General features: G+C 39.7%; 1 protein-coding gene across 1 annotated transcript in view; it reads left to right on the top strand.

Moving 5' to 3' along the window:
- Nucleotides 1–10,770: 10,770 nt before the first annotated feature.
- The window catches only part of bach2b (BTB and CNC homology 1, basic leucine zipper transcription factor 2b), a 105,702-nt gene continuing 98,836 nt past the window's right edge, over nt 10,771–17,636 (top strand). The window contains exon 1 of the mRNA XM_042391107.1: nt 10,771–11,771. The gene's annotated coding sequence lies outside the window, so the exon portion shown is untranslated. The remainder of the gene's footprint in view (nt 11,772–17,636) is intronic.

The following is a 17,636-nucleotide window of genomic DNA, read 5'->3' on the forward strand; positions in this document are numbered from 1 at the left end:
GGAGAAGACAGAAGTAATTAGACAAGTGTTAAAATAAATAATAAGGATACATATAATTATATATAAAAACAACAAATGTGTACGATATGCATTCACAATTGCAATTGCATCACGCATGTGAATATTTTACTACAGACAGTATAAACATCATATACTGTAGTTTCAGTGGCATGTTGGAACAAGCAGAAACAGAAATGTGTTACACACTAAAAAAAACAATGTTTTGAGACAATGTAAAGGTTAATCAGGGTTTAAGCGGTTACACGTATTCCTGAGTGTCTGTTGTGTGTGTGTGTGTGCATGTTGATTCAGTGATGGGACATGTACATGAGTTTAAAATATACATTGCTCGTATGTTTTCCTTCATGTGCAACAATGTGTGAGTTTATATCTTTTCGAGGAATGAGGATCTGTCCTGAAGGTAACCTGAGCCCGATAGGTGGATCTGTGGCAGCCTCTGTTATGAATGGCGGTTAAAATGGTCCCTGAGGCCCCGTCAGGCTCACAGTAATTGATGTAATCAAAGGCATTTGGCTGTAGGTCACATGCTGGCTCGCTGGCTGACAACAGTGCTGCATTTACGTCTTTGTGCCTCTGCCTGGACTTGCCGCTCTCCTTAGCCAGCGAATTTGTGGAAGTTCTTTTTGGCTGGCGGTCCTATCACGGTGACCGCAAACCCAGATGAATCACTTGGAAATGAGTCATCCTCACTCTCGAAGTGATGACTCTTTGACTGACGTGTTTCTCATTCTGAGCAGAGATTTTTTTTCATGCTTCTGGATCTGCTTTGAACATTTTTCCTATGAGTCATTGCTTGAGCAGATGCAGGATTATACATGTGCCTGTTGTGCTCACATTGCAAATTTACTGAACTGCTCTGGATATTAACTGTGAGCTGTGTTGCTGTTATTGGATGAAATCCCCCCAATAGCTGAATAAAGAAAGACATTATTTAAACTTGTCAAACATTCTAGTTGCACAGTATGTTGCAAATGGCTCTCGTGTGTGCTTTAATGAGACTCGCTGTGTGCAGACAGGCTCCTGGAGAAGCTGCGTGCAGCTGCCGTTTATGTGTGTGTTTGTGTGCGAATGAATACACAAAATGATAATGTTTCATCTAATCCATCCTAAATAGCAGTCTGTTTTCACTAATCTGACTTGTCACTCAAGTTGAGTACATCACAGTCAGGCTGCATCCAAGAGTTGTACTGTATGTCTGCGTAAGAGGAAACTGGTTGGAAATATTTCCACATTAACACGTCATGTTTGTCTTGTCTGAAAAGTTTTATTTTCCTTAAATTAAGTGAAATATTCCAGTACAAATTAACTTCTTTAAAGAATTTTCAAGAATCAAGGGTCATTTTTCTTGATTCTTATTCTGTTTTCATTCAAGATATTAATTTATAGAAAATTATTTAAACAAGTTGTTTTCGAAACAAGTAATCTTACTGCAACAGATTTTTCCACTTGTTTTGAGAAAAGGCTCTAAATGATAAGCAAATCTCACTCTTAATTTGTAACATAATTTACAGAAATATTGTACCACTAATACTTTCTATTTGGTAATAATGCAGTTATAAATGTTGGTAATTCATGAGTAAATGCTCGCTGGTTTTTCACATCCTAATAAGTCATCAGGTTTGTTAGTAAGTTGTGTAGAAATATATTCATTGACTCTGTGCATTGTGTGATGCTCATATTAAGTCCAGTGCAACCAGTGCTCCTCTGCTGGAAAAATACTTCATTTTTATTCATTTGTGGTTATTTGATTGAACACAACTTTATTAGTAATATAAATCATGTGATCACAATGAACGCTAAAAACAATAAAGCTCTTAAACCTAGTTCGTGACAAGACAAGCCCCCAAAAACAGCTACGAATGCAGGACCAGCCTAAGTTGATATTGTACTTTAGTGCTGCAATTATCCATAGAAACTAGTAATTAATCAAATAACCAAAACCAACAGACTTGCAGTCAACTTGGGGCTTTGGGTTTGACTTTGCCCAGATGGTAATCCAGCCTTGTGAATTTGAACTAACTATCTTTTTAAACATATTTATCTAATCTTTATTTAACCAGGTAAATCCCATTGAGGTCAGAAACCTCTTTTACAAAGGAGACATGGCCAGACATGACAATACAACATCAAGAACACAAAGCAATACTGAAAACCAGGAAACAATGTTATGAAGGCTAAAATAAGCTAAAAACATTGATAATTAATAAAGGATAGCATTGTTTTTACCATCGAATTTACAATAGTCTTGAATTTGAATCATCATATTCCTCAAAGCTATCTGAAAAGGTAAAATTGGATGAGGACAAACACCAGCCACAGGGATTTTTTTCAGTCTAGCAACCCCAGTGTTTCTCTTACTAATGGCTCATAACTGATTTATAAAGCTTTAATAAATAATTAATTAACCACTCATAAGATTAGAACTTTATTCATTCCAAAGGAAATGTTTGTGTCATAAATTGAACACAGTAAAATAAAGACACACATATTATAGTCTATACAGTATATTATCAGCCCAGTACTTCACTGCCAACGTTGACGGAGGAGGGATCCCTCTTCCAGGATGAACACACATGGAATAGATGTTGTATATATAGAGTTGACAAAAAATACTTTAGTAAAATTACAATATGGAGGAACAGAGTGTCAAAATTAGGTAAATAGGTGCTGTCAAAACACCAGGAACTGGAGCTGGAGAGAGAAGAGACTACACCACAAGAGTCAAAACTGAATCCTCTAATATCAATGTTCTTGTCTGACAGTAGTAAAATAAAATGCACATATATGGTAAAATAAAAGTAGAAAAAACATACAGGCCTGTGCAGGGTATCAGTTACTATGTAATAAATTACAGCTGTTGACCATGTTGGGCATAATGTGACTGAGAGCAGGACTAGCACAGTGTTGTACCTGCACCGCTGGTTAAAAAATAACACATGTGAGTTGAATGGACGTGCTACATGTTTCAGTTGCTTCTCAGTAATGCGTGCATGACAGGACACATTTTCTTCTGACACCTATCAACCAAACAACAACATTCCACATGTGTTGCACAATCACCAGCGCTGCCCTGTCCTGAAGCTGAGAGTTTCAGAGTTTCCACAGACGGGGCCTCCCTCTGCATGGAGCTTCCTCTTTCTGTCATGGAGGAATCACAGACATTTCACATGCTGCTTTTATTAAGTCTAATTAGACTTCCTGACATAAGAACACAGTGTTTGTCTACAGTGTGGGTGCTGGGCGGGAAGGTTAGGCCAAAGCCATCACTCTGTAGACTCTTTCACCCCCCCCCCCACCACCACCCCATTCATCCCCCTCTCCTTCCCCCCTTTTTCCGCCACCCAACCAGTCAGCCGCTTTTCTTATAGAGGCCTTGAGGAGAGGTCAGCGAGTGCAGGAATGCCGCTGCACTCTGTGTGTCTATGCATATGTGTGCAGGGAGTCTATACTCTGTAATTAAATTCTCCTCATGCATTTAGTGCACTGGGAGCATGAGCAAGATGTTGACTGTGAAAGCACCACGATGAGACAAAGGGATCTAGGCTTGTCTCCCAGCCCCTTTAGACACGGGGCCGCTCCTGCCTGCTGAAGGCCCCCGGCCCGGCTTTGGAGCTCCATTGCTTTAGGTTTCAGAATTAAAAACCCTCAATTGTCCTGAAGGTTTCTGCGTGGATGAATATGAATATGAATACCTTCACTAATCTGGAGGATTAGCTGCAGGATTGTCAAACTGTGTCTCTGGACCCCAAAAATCACCCCTTGACAGATTGCAGCTCTTTTAGTGCATTACTTTTTATTTGGCATTTAGCTCCTTATTTCAGGGCACCTCTGATTTTCCTCTGGCACATTTGACTTTTAAATTATAAGTAGTGCATATTAATTTCAAGTTATGTGCAGACTGGAATGAAATCTGTGCCTGTCATCTGAGTTCTTAGAAGTAAGCTGACTTTGCACATAAAAAGTATCGTTTGGATTAAGCAAATGTCTTCACTGTCTGCTATGTTTACAGAGCCTGTTGAGAAGCAGCTTTTTAAAGACCTACTGAAATTGGAATTCTTACCACTTTTTGTGTGAGGCAACATAAACTATAATGATAGTGCAGCTATCCACATTCAGCTAGCTCTAAACAGTTAGCAGTTGAAGCTGTGTGTGTCTTTACAACAGTAGTATAGTGACTAGATATTTAGCATTGTGTAGATGTATGTATTGCTATTGTCTGTTATTGCAGTGAGTAGTTTCTAGAGGGCAAAAATAGTCTATGTTCACTTAGGGAAGTAACATGAGATGGAGAGTCCCACAAAACAATAAAACAACAATATTCAACATGAGGGACAGTCTGACCTACTGTGCTGTTCATTTTTAGTATTCCACTCAGCAAGCGGAAGCTATTTAGCCTAACTTGCTAACATTAGTTACTGAGCCACTAGACTTTACTATTCTTTCATGTTGTTTCAATACCTGTTGAGACATCGGCAGCTCCTGCACACTCAGTGTTGTGTTTGTCCTGCATTACACAAAGATGGAACAGTAGTGCTGTCTTGCTTTCGTGGGTTCAGATATGGAAAGCATGGAGTAAAGCACAAGCAAGTAACATTTGGAGTAATGTATGGAGTAAAGCACAGAGTAACGTACAGAGTAATGTACAGAGTAACGTATGGAGTAATGTATGGAGTAAAGCGCAGAGTAATGTATGGAGTAAAGCGCAGAGTAACGTAAAGACTAACGTAAAGACTAACGTACAGAGTAACATAACGTATAGAGTAACGTATGGAGTAAAGCACAGAGTAACGTACAGAGTAATGTACAGAGTAAAGCACAGAGTAACGTACAGACTAACGTACAGAGTAACATACAGAGTAACGTATGGAGTAAAGCACAGAGTAAAGTACAGACTAACGTACAGAGTTACATACAGAGTAACGTATGGAGTAAAGCACAGAGTAACGTACAGGGTAATGTATCAAGTAAAGCACAGAGTAACGTACAGAGTAATGTACAGAGTAAAGCACAGAGTAACGTACAGACTAACGTACAGAGTAACATACAGAGTAACGTATGGAGTAAAGCACAGAGTAAAGTACAGACTAACGTACAGAGTTACATACAGAGTAACGTATGGAGTAAAGCACAGAGTAACGTACAGGGTAATGTATCAAGTAAAGCACAGAGTAACATACAGAGTAACATACAGAGTAACGTATGGAGTAATGTATGGAGTAAAGCACAGAGTAACGTACAGACTAATGTACAGAGTAACATACAGAGTAACGTATGGAGTAATGTATGGAATAAAGCACAGAGTAACATACAGAGTAACATACAGAGTAACGTACAGAGTAACATACAGAGTAACGTATGGAGTAATGTATGGAGTAAAGCACAGAGTAATGTATGGAGTAAAGCACAGAGTAACGTACAGAGTAATGTACAGAGTAAAGCACAGAGTAACGTACAGACTAATGTACAGAGTAACATACAGAGTAACGTATGGAGTAAGGCACAGAGTAACGTACAGGGTAATGTATGGAGAAAAGCACAGAGTAACATACAGACTAATGTACAGAGTAATGTATGGAGTAAAGCACAGAGTAACATACAGAGTAACGTATGGAGTAATGTATGGAGTAAAGCACAGAGTAACGTATGGAGTAATGTATGGAGTAAAGCACAGAGTAACATACAGAGTAACGTATGGAGTAATGTATGGAGTAAAGCACAGAGTAACGTACAGAGTAATGTATGGAGTAATGTACAGAGTAAAGCACAGAGTAACGTACAGACTAACATACAGAGTTACATACAGAGTAACATATGTAGTAAAGCACAGAGTGACGCACAGGGTAATGTATGGAGTAAAGCACAGAGTAACGTACAGACTAACGTACAGAGTAATGTATGGAGTAAAGCACAGAGTAACTTACAGAGTAACTTACAGAGTAACGTACAGAGTAACGTATGGAGTAATGTATGGAGTAAAGCACAGAGTAATGTATGGAGTAAAGCACAGAGTAACTTACAGAGTAACGTACAGAGTAACGTATGGAGTAATGTATGGAGTAAAGCACAGAGTAATGTATGGAGTAAAGCACAGAGTAATGTATGGAGTAAAGCACAGAGTAATGTACAGAGTAACGTACAGAGTAAAGCACAGAGTAACGTACAGACTAACGTACAGAGTAACATACAGAGTAACGTATGGAGTAAAGCACAGAGTAAAGTACAGACTAACGTACAGAGTTACATACAGAGTAACGTATGGAGTAAAGCACAGAGTAACGTACAGGGTAATGTATCAAGTAAAGCACAGAGTAACGTACAGACTAACGTACAGAGTAATGTATGGAGTAAAGCACAGAGTAACATACAGAGTAACATACAGAGTAACGTATGGAGTAATGTATGGAGTAAAGCACAGAGTAACGTACAGACTAATGTACAGAGTAACATACAGAGTAACGTATGGAGTAATGTATGGAGTAAAGCACAGAGTAACGTACAGACTAATGTACAGAGTAACATACAGAGTAACGTATGGAGTAATGTATGGAATAAAGCACAGAGTAACATACAGAGTAACGTACAGAGTAACATACAGAGTAACGTATGGAGTAATGTATGGAGTAAAGCACAGAGTAATGTATGGAGTAAAGCACAGAGTAAAGTACAGACTAACGTACAGAGTTACATACAGAGTAACGTATGGAGTAAAGCACAGAGTAACGTACAGACTAATGTACAGAGTAACATACAGAGTAACGTATGGAGTAAAGCACAGAGTAACGTACAGGGTAATGTATGGAGAAAAGCACGGAGTAACATACAGACTAATGTACAGAGTAATGTATGGAGTAAAGCACAGAGTAACATACAGAGTAACATACAGAGTAACGTATGGAGTAATGTATGGAGTAAAGCACAGAGTAACGTATGGAGTAATGTATGGAGTAAAGCACAGAGTAACATACAGAGTAACGTATGGAGTAATGTATGGAGTAAAGCACAGAGTAACGTACAGAGTAATGTATGGAGTAATGTACAGAGTAAAGCACAGAGTAACGTACAGACTAACATACAGAGTTACATACAGAGTAACATATGTAGTAAAGCACAGAGTGACGCACAGGGTAATGTATGGAGTAAAGCACAGAGTAACGTACAGACTAACGTACAGAGTAATGTATGGAGTAAAGCACAGAGTAACTTACAGAGTAACTTACAGAGTAACGTACAGAGTAACGTACAGAGTAACGTATGGAGTAATGTATGGAGTAAAGCACAGAGTAATGTATGGAGTAAAGCACAGAGTAACTTACAGAGTAACGTACAGAGTAACGTATGGAGTAATGTATGGAGTAAAGCACAGAGTAATGTATGGAGTAAAGCACAGAGTAATGTATGGAGTAGAGCACAGAGTAACGTACAGACTAACGTACAGAGTAACGTATGGAGTAAAGCACAGAGTAACATACAGAGTAACGTACAGAGTAACGTATGGAGTAATTTATGGAGTAAAGCACAGAGTAATGTATGGAGTAAAGCACAGAGTAATGTACAGAGTAACGTACAGAGTAAAGCACAGAGAAACGTACAGACTAACGTACAGAGTAACATACAGAGTAACGTATGGAGTAAAGCACAGAGTAAAGTACAGACTAACGTACAGAGTTACATACAGAGTAACGTATGGAGTAAAGCACAGAGTAACGTACAGGGTAATGTATCAAGTAAAGCACAGAGTAACGTACAGAGTAACGTATGGAGTAATGTATGGAGTAAAGCACAGAGTAACATACAGAGTAACGTATGGAGTAATGTATGGAGTAAAGCACAGAGTAACGTACAGACTAATGTACAGAGTAACATACAGAGTAACGTATGGAGTAATGTATGGAATAAAGCACAGAGTAACATACAGAGTAACGTACAGAGTAACATACAGAGTAACGTATGGAGTAATGTATGGAGTAAAGCACAGAGTAATGTATGGAGTAAAGCACAGAGTAACGTACAGAGTAATGTACAGAGTAAAGCACAGAGTAACGTACAGACTAATGTACAGAGTAACATACAGAGTAACGTATGGAGTAAAGCACAGAGTAACGTACAGGGTAATGTATGGAGAAAAGCACAGAGTAACATACAGACTAATGTACAGAGTAATGTATGGAGTAAAGCACAGAGTAACATACAGAGTAACGTATGGAGTAATGTATGGAGTAAAGCACAGAGTAACGTATGGAGTAATGTATGGAGTAAAGCACAGAGTAACATACAGAGTAACGTATGGAGTAATGTATGGAGTAAAGCACAGAGTAACGTACAGAGTAATGTATGGAGTAATGTACAGAGTAAAGCACAGAGTAACGTACAGACTAACATACAGAGTTACATACAGAGTAACATATGTAGTAAAGCACAGAGTGACGCACAGGGTAATGTATGGAGTAAAGCACAGAGTAACGTACAGACTAACGTACAGAGTAATGTATGGAGTAAAGCACAGAGTAACTTACAGAGTAACTTACAGAGTAACGTACAGAGTAACGTACAGAGTAACGTATGGAGTAATGTATGGAGTAAAGCACAGAGTAATGTATGGAGTAAAGCACAGAGTAACTTACAGAGTAACGTACAGAGTAACGTATGGAGTAATGTATGGAGTAAAGCACAGAGTAATGTATGGAGTAAAGCACAGAGTAATGTATGGAGTAGAGCACAGAGTAACGTACAGACTAACGTACAGAGTAACGTATGGAGTAAAGCACAGAGTAACATACAGAGTAACGTACAGAGTAACGTATGGAGTAATTTATGGAGTAAAGCACAGAGTAATGTATGGAGTAAAGCACAGAGTAATGTACAGAGTAACGTACAGAGTAACGTACAGAGTAACGTATGGAGCAAGCGGAAGCTATTTAGCCTAACTTGCTAACATTAGTTACTGACCCACTAGACTTTACTATTCTTTCATGTTGTTTCAATACCTGTTGAGACATCGGCAGCTCCTGCACACTCAGTGTTGTGTTTGTCCTGCATTACACAAAGATGGAACAGTAGTGCTGTCTTGCTTTCGTGGGTTCAGATATGGAAAGCATGGAGTAAAGCACAAGCAAGTAACATTTGGAGTAATGTATGGAGTAAAACACTGAGTAACATACAGAGTAATGTATGGAGTAACGTACAGAGTAACATACAGAGTAATGTATGGAGTAAAGCCTGGAGTAACATATGGAGTAATCTACGGAGTAAATCACGGCGTAGTGTACAGGGCAATGTATGGAGTAAAGAATAGAGTAACATACAGAATAATGTATGAAGTAGAGAATGGAGTAACACACGGAGTAACACACGGAGTAGCGAGTAACATTCAGAAGAAAGCACGGTGGGTGGGGTAATGTACAAAATAATGTACAGAGCATTTTTCTTTTTTTAAAGATATGTTTTTGAGCCATTTTTAGCCTTTAATGGAGAGCTGATATTGGAGACGCAGAAAGGAAACAATGGTACCAAGTCGGAGTCAAGCCAGGGATATTGCATGATTGTAACCATTCAGCTACCAGGGTGCTCTACAGTTTTCCAATTCTGACATTGCACATTAAAAGTTGCTTTACTCATCATCTTCCCTTGCATACAGTATGAATCTCTCTCTTCTCTTCTTTGTCTTTTTTCCTTCTTTTTTCTGAATCTCACTCACTTTGATGCTTTCTCCATGCCAATAACAAACGCCTGTTGGTGTTGTTTTGATGTCAGCAGCAGAACCGTCTCAAATCACCGGTTTAATGTATGCAGCAGCACAGCGAGCCGCTCTTTGAATGCCACTCATGGAATATCCCGTGAAAAGTGTGTGCTGCTGAACTATGATAATTCATAATTACATGCAAACTCCCTGGGGGTAGTTTTTACATCAGAAATTAAAACATCTCCAGTGAGTGTTCGCTTGTCCAAATAGGATGTGAGCTCCTTCCAGAACAAAAACCTGCCTCCCTCAGATGGCTGGTGTTTAAGCTGAGCAGCGTTCCCCAGCTTACTTCCCTCCCACCACCTTGCTCCTCTCATTTAGCATCATGTATTTGCATTTCTGTTTGTTTGCTTTGGTTTGTTTTCATTCCTCAACACTCAGTTATAAATAAGCCTCCACCTAACAGGTTTTCTCAGGTTTTCTCTTTAGGCTTAAGCCTAAAGTCAATCCACATTACATGTTATCATATTGTCATGTAATATTTCTACAGAAATCTCTGTATTGTATTGGTCAATGCTTAGTTTGTAATAATTACAGAATGTGGCATCATGATAAACATCCTAAAACATAGGAAGTTTTGGTATGATATTTGAACAATGTATTTCTCTGCAGCTCCAGACGCTTAAAGAGTCTAAAGTTTACTATATGTCACTTGGATTTGTTAATGTGAATGATTGTGATGTGATGATCTGAAAAATGTTTTGTAAAGGGGTCCTGTGTCTACCTTTACCATTTTGTTTATGTTGTATTCACATGGTGCATATTCCTGAAGAAAGTTTCATTTAATCAAGGTGGTATATTTCAGAGCTGTTACTAGTCAAGACAAAGTAAAACTTCGATATTTCTAAAGAAAAAAGCAAATATTTAAAAGAAGAATCATTTTTAATAGCTGAACTGATAGCTGAAATCAGTGCTTTATTGCTGTGTGTTGCCAGGGAACAGGACTTATCAAAATATATTTATTTTTAAGATATGAGCAAACACTGCATCTGAAAACAATCCTGAAACAATTAGCCTGCATGCAATGAAAGGTTCTGAGCATGGAAGTTTGAGACAGACAGTTCACCCTTGGTTTGACCCTTTAACCTCTGTTTGAAAGCTCCAAAACCAAAGTCGTTTGAGATTAGATCATTTTATTACATAGGTTTAGGAATTTCACACAATAGCCTGTATTTTCAAGTCATTAAAAACATAACAATAAAAACGTTAGAAGGTTTTAGGACAAATGTTTGTTAAAACAGGTAACAAACTTCAAGTTTGTTTCCAGAATTACACGCAGTTCGTCTCAGTCCAAGTTAGACGTTATCTTAAACTAGGACACTGTGTTTTGATAGGCTACCAGTTGGCCGCTTCATTTTCGTTTAACACGGTTTGATACAAAAAAATAAGCAAACATTGAGTTGTATTTACGTTTGTGGGCACAGCTGTGAAAAATGCCTTGTGTCATCTTTCATCGTCATATTCCCGCTGTGTGCACCGGGTAAGGGGGGCTGGGGGTGGGCAGGCCGCCGAACCAGCGAGCACGAGGGGAGGGATTTGAGCTAACAGCCCGTAGTGCGATTCTCCAAACTGCCCTGCGCACGTTCCAGGGAGTACGCGCACGCTTCCCGCCGGCCTCAACGCAAAGGCGCCCCGATCTAACGATGTTGTGAATGAGGGGATAGAGTGACGTCAGCGGCTGAATGTCAACAATGTAGCGACTGAGAGGAGGCGTTCCAGTCGAGTGTAACAAACAGCGGAGACGGAGCGGCACGCACACACACACACGCGCGCGCGCGCACACGTACACACAGCGGCAACAACAGACCGTAGAATCTCAGACGTTGTGTGTGTGTGTGTATGTGTTTTTTTTGTGTAAGTGAGAAATAACCGAGTTGCAGCGACGGGAGAAGAAGTCACCTCTCTGCAGCCGGGAGGCTTTGAGGAAACGACAAAGCGAGTCATCATGTGAAAGAACTTATGTGGGAAACGGACAAAAGGGCTGGAATACGAGCAGAATAGAAAGTAAAAGGTAAGCTGGCATGCACGTTTCTTGCCGTCTTCTCTCCTTCTGTGACGAATATCTAGCTGTGTTATTTCTATGTATTCCCTGTTTGCCAATCTCAGTCTATTGTTGATGCTCTCATAACCGAGTTACAAACTTGCATAAGTGGCGCAGCGGTGGGCTACAGAGTCCTCACTGTGATATATGGACAAAAAAAAGTCACTTATAGAAAAAACTAAAAAACCGCATGCATGGATCTTGAAACCTTGGCGGTGGTGCAGATATTAAAGGGTGTAATGTGTTGGGGTGTGAACGCGGGTTCAGGAGTGAAACACAACTCTGTACCACATCCTGTTATGCTTTGAGTCAATACGCCGTGTGCGCTCCCTTTTCTCTGCTTTTGCAAAGTAGATGCGTTAGTGATCCCAGAGGAGGGTCAGGCATGCTACCAGCAAAAATGCCCCATGAAAGAAACTGTCACTTGCAGCGTCATTAAACACCCCCCCTCAGTCACTGCATGTACATTCATCATATTAATCTGGACAGGAATACTTTTCATGATATTATTATTATCATTATTATTATTATGTAAACTTCTGTTGTTATTTGCATTTCTCCCGCTCTTCCTCAATCAGAAATAACACATCATTACACCTTCTCATTAATCCACATAAAAAAATGCATCTAAATATTTGCTGTGTAAGGAGAGCCTTTATTGCTCCGACAGCCAATGGAATCATCGCAATCGCTCGACGGTGCTGTTTAAGAACCATGTCTTCATTATCATTAACCCCTTACTGTTAAACATTAAAAAGATAGGAAGCAAGCCTTTATAACCACACACACACATACACATTATTATTATTATTTTCTTAAACCGATCCCAAGCGGTGACTGTATCAAACAGCTGCGCCTTTACGCGCGCTCCTGCATTGTCATGTGAATTGATGCTGCAGTAGTGGCTTAGTCAGTCCCTGTCAGTCTTATTATGAAGGAGTCACTGATGTAGTGAATTATGCTGTGATGCAAGTCGCCATGAGGTGTCACAAATAGATAGAAAAAATAAACATGGATTTTTTTTTAAAAAAAAAAAAAAAAAGAAAAAATATCTTTTAATAACATTTTTGTTTATTAAAAAAAACCACCTTTAATTATGCAGAGTGATGGCACATGCTGTTATGCACACGTACATCTTTAAGATGTTATCAGTGGCTCGTGTGTGTTTGTGACTAAGTTTACACTAATAATGAATCTGTTGACAAGCCATATTTCAGCTTCCAGCATCCACGTTTGCTTTGCGGAGTCTCTGGTGGAATTAGAAGAAGCATGTGTCCACAGAGCAGTGCTTGCTCTTGGATAAGAAGGCAGAATAATTGTGTTTATTTCGGGATACTATTGTTTGATCGCCACGTGTTTGACTCGGCGACCAGGTGCCTGAAATCATAAGGGAGTGGAGTGATGCTGCCATTAATGCGGTGATACAGCATTTTGAAGAGCGGTGACATCCACGGCATCACTGCCTCTTTGTCTGTTAGTGCTGATGCAACGCGATGATGGCATCACCCTCTACTCTCTACCATTCCCTCAACATATATCATGATTTCTCTGAGATTCTAAACACAGAATGGTTGGCTTTCATGAAGCAGAGTTGCGGGTGATCTTGGAGGTGCACAGTGAGAAGAGAAGGTGGAACTGTCGTAGTAATTCCTACTCATCTTCATTGTGACGGGAGCTGGAATGAAAAAAAAAAAAAACACATTCTCGCTCACTGACATCGCTCTGCTTTCACAACACGTGCATGGCGGCAGCACTCATGCGCAGTTTTACGCACGGAGCCTTTTGTTCTGTACAGTAGCCCCCGCTGCCTTTCTTTTCCCATGCATGGCAATCCCCTGCTTATTGTGAGGGGGGGAGGAGGGGGGGGGAGGGGGTGTCCAAAACTGTAAACCCCACAGTGACTCAGTCAGGCTTAAATGCCGCTTCATCCAATCCGCTGTGCAATGCTTTTATTCCTCCAGTTTAGTATCCATATTATTTTTATTTTCTTTGTCCATTAGTATTAATTAAGAAATCAATTAAATCACAAATGACATTCTGAGTGGGAGGCTAATGCTCTACAGTATACCATCACTATCTAGATAAAAATACATTTAGAAAAATGTGTTATTTTCTAGTATTTCGATGTCAAGATTCAGTCATTTCAGAGCTTAAGCCGGGCTCACACTGCAGGAGTTTGAAATCCTAACAGATATGTTGAAATCGGGTTAAATCACACACAGAAGAAGAAACTTCACAGATGTCCTTCTCTCTAATCTCAAACATCCACACACTACAAGATTTGAAAAATAACGAGGCATCGCACATACAGGATATTATTAAGATTATTGTGCCAAAGGGAGCAATGCACCACCTCACGTGATCTCACGGGGAAGCAGATGTAAACAAAATGGAGACTGACGCGGTGCAACGATTTGCTTCAGTAAAGCTCTTTGTTCATATGGTTATGATGTCTTGGAAGACTCGTTATACAGACAGTCGTGTTCTTGCTACATATCGACAAGCCTTTCCTCCATCTCAGCTGTCCAACGTACCTGTACAACAGCTTGTTGTTGTTGTTTCTTCACGGTCGTCATTTCAAAAGTCCTGTCATTCACTTCCGTCTCCTTGCAGACTTGTCTCTCTCACTGGCTATTGTGATCCTGCTCCGAAAGTAGTGATGCAATCATCCAGATTTTAAATCCTGAATATCAAACATGTTTGTAATTATCATGGCGGCCCTGATGAGTCTGCGAGCAGTTCTGGAGGTTTAAGATTGGATCTGTAAACTCCTCACATCACCAGATAATCTGGGCTGAACATCAGCACCGACTAAGGTCCCAGACCAGATTTCTCCTCTGATTGTCGGAAGAAGTGAATCAAAACTCGTGTAGCCTGAGCCCGGCTTAAGACATCTTTCACAACGAACGGTAACATCAGGCAGAAGTTGAGGTTTCCAGTGAAGATCTGTTCCCTGATCAGTGCAAGCATGCAGTGCTTGTAATGCACTCTTACCATCATTTTCATTCTTACATTAGGAGGGGAGTTTTGCATAGTGTGTTTTTAATGGAAACTGCTAATGTTGACTGTAGATCTAAATGTCCATTATCATCTGATGATTTTTTCCACAGTCCAACCAGTAGTATCATCACACTAGAGCTGGCTGATCATTCAAATCAATATCAAAATATTGATATAAATATTTTTACACTATTTATTAGGGCTACAACTAATGATTAATTAATATAGATTAATCTGTTGATTATTTTCTTGATTCATTGATTAGTCGTTGGTCAGTAAAATGTCAGAAAATAGGAAGTATAATATGAAAAATGCTGATCACTGTTTTCCAAATCCCAAGATGCAATCTAAAATGTCTTGTTTGTCCAAACCTAAATATATTCAGTTTATTATCATAGAAGAAACCAAAAAATATCCACATTTAAGAAGCTGGAACCAGAGAATTTTAAAATTTCTTCTTAAAAAATGACTCAAAAATGATGAATCAATTATTAAAATAGTTGGTGATTCATCTTCTGTTGATCGACTAATCGATTCATCAATCAATCCGTGCAGCTCTACTAATTATGTATATCATGCCAAATGTATGTAAAAACATCAGATCAAAATGGTTTATTTTTAGTAAAATGTCCTTTTGGCAACTGAATTCTGTGAATTGAAATCTCAGTCTGGTCTGTGATTCCACTGAACACCAGTAAACAATTGCTCAGTTGTTGCATCATATATTTTTCTTCTGCCTCTTTCCATCATTATAATAGCTGCAACTTTCAAAGTCACATCATGAGTGGTGTTAGATGGTAGAAATGCTGAGGGCATGACTTTATATACATTACGCTGTAAATGCTGTCATCGACATATTTGTGGCGGGGAAATTATTTTCATTATTATTTTTATTTCATTGGTTTAAAAGTAGCTAAATGTAAGTATAAATTGAGTGTAAAAACACTGGAATCAGCCTATAAAATACTGAGCTGTGGCAGGTTTTTGATTGAACAATTTAAAGTCACTAAAACCCCCAAATTTGCAGAAAAAATACCCAGCACATGACCTCATTGTCCAAAACAGGAGCTGCAGTCCTATCTGGGCTGTTCACCTCCCTAAAAAAACTGTTTTTGGTTAAAGAATGAATGAATCTATAATAAAAAACTACACACAAAACATTTAGAAATATTTTAAATCTTCCTCTCTTGTCTCCCGCCCCAACATTCTGTCACAACTGGAAGTACATCACATTAAAGGAAGCATGAAAAAGATTAGTAATAATCTTGGATAGAGTGACTGTTGTTATATCACAAGGCAGACATCTCTCAAGTTGAGCCTAGCTTGGGAACATCTCTCAGTCTGAGCGGGGCTGTTTTGGGGATCTAGACATAATGAGTCCCTCAGGGTTCCCGGCCACAGCTGAAATCCCACACGGCAACAGGATCCCTTTATGTGACCCTGCTGGTCCTTCCCTGCTGCATATGCACAACTGTACCATCCAGCACTACCTCCTCCTGGTTTCTGTCGAGCCTGCAGTAATCATGTTTTATGTTGCTGAAGTTCCTAATTAAAATGACGACAGCAGAAGAAGCTGCTTGTGTTCAAAAGTAACCCGGCACTTATGGGTTAATGATTCATGAAATTGCAGTCGGAGTAGGATGTGATGGAGTGATCAGCGCCTCTCGCTGTGAGCGGAGATGAATTTCTCCTGACGACAATCCTAGCGGCCCCTTGAGTTGCTAAAAGTGCATCATTTTTTATTCTTATTGGATAAAACAGAAGTATGGTTCAAAAGAAAATCAGATCCTCCTTAAAGAAATGAACAAAAGGCTGCAGATCCCCTCCTCTCACATCGATTTTTTGTCTTTCTGCATCATTAAAGGATTGCTTGCATCACTGAGGATATCTGAGTAACCCCCACTAGCTCAGCTCAACATCCCAAGTCAGTGCCTTGCCTAGAAAAAAAAAGAAAAAAAACATGTTCCCAATAGCTCTCCCACGTCAGCACAAAGGCATGTTTGACTGGGCTCCTGCCAGTGTGAGGCGTAGATGGAACAGCACTGCTGGGAGAAATCTAAGATCCTGCACTTTACACCAAGGGCTATTGTTTCCCCCCTCTCTCTATCTCTCTCTCTCTCTGTCTCTCTCTCTGTCTGTTGTGATCCCTTCTTCCCCCCGTCATGTCATGGCTGCTCATTCTTCTTCTCCTGTCGTTCTCGGCAGCGATGTGCACTGACGTTGTTGCTCTCCATGTGAAATCAGATTGCATTATCCCGCCAGAGCCAGCTCCCATCAGTCTGCGGTTGCAGAGTCTGTGCCTGTCTGTGTGTTTGCTGCTCAACCGAGACACTTGCCAAGAAACTATCAAATCTAAAGCACCACAGGCAGATTTCTGATTGTTCTGTTTTGGTTTGGGTTTTTCTTTTCTTTTGTTGTCTGTAAGAAATTATCAAGACATGTAAATCATCCTGATAGTTGCGTCAAACCCATTTGATGATCTCCCAGACTTGTCTCACCGCCTCAAGCAGAGAGCTTCACCTTATGAACTCTGAGCTAATACTCCTTAGTAACTTATCCTGTGGTCATCCATAAGTTTACCACTGTGCAAAACATTGAGCTAATTAAATGATGTACATCTGGTCCTAATAGCTGTGGAATTAAAACATTGGAAGAGAGGGAAAGGGAGGGTGGGAGGTTTATGAAGCAATTTAGAGGAATGAGCCATGTGTACAGTGGCATTCAATGAATGAAGAGAAAACATTTAGCGCAGTCTAATGACCTGTTTGTATTGGATTAATGCGGCACTACTACTACTACTATTACTACTACTACTACTACTGCAACAACTACTAC

The sequence above is a fragment of the Thunnus maccoyii genome, chromosome 17 (assembly GCF_910596095.1).
Source record: "Thunnus maccoyii chromosome 17, fThuMac1.1, whole genome shotgun sequence".
In the NCBI taxonomy this organism is placed as follows: domain Eukaryota; kingdom Metazoa; phylum Chordata; class Actinopteri; order Scombriformes; family Scombridae; genus Thunnus; species Thunnus maccoyii.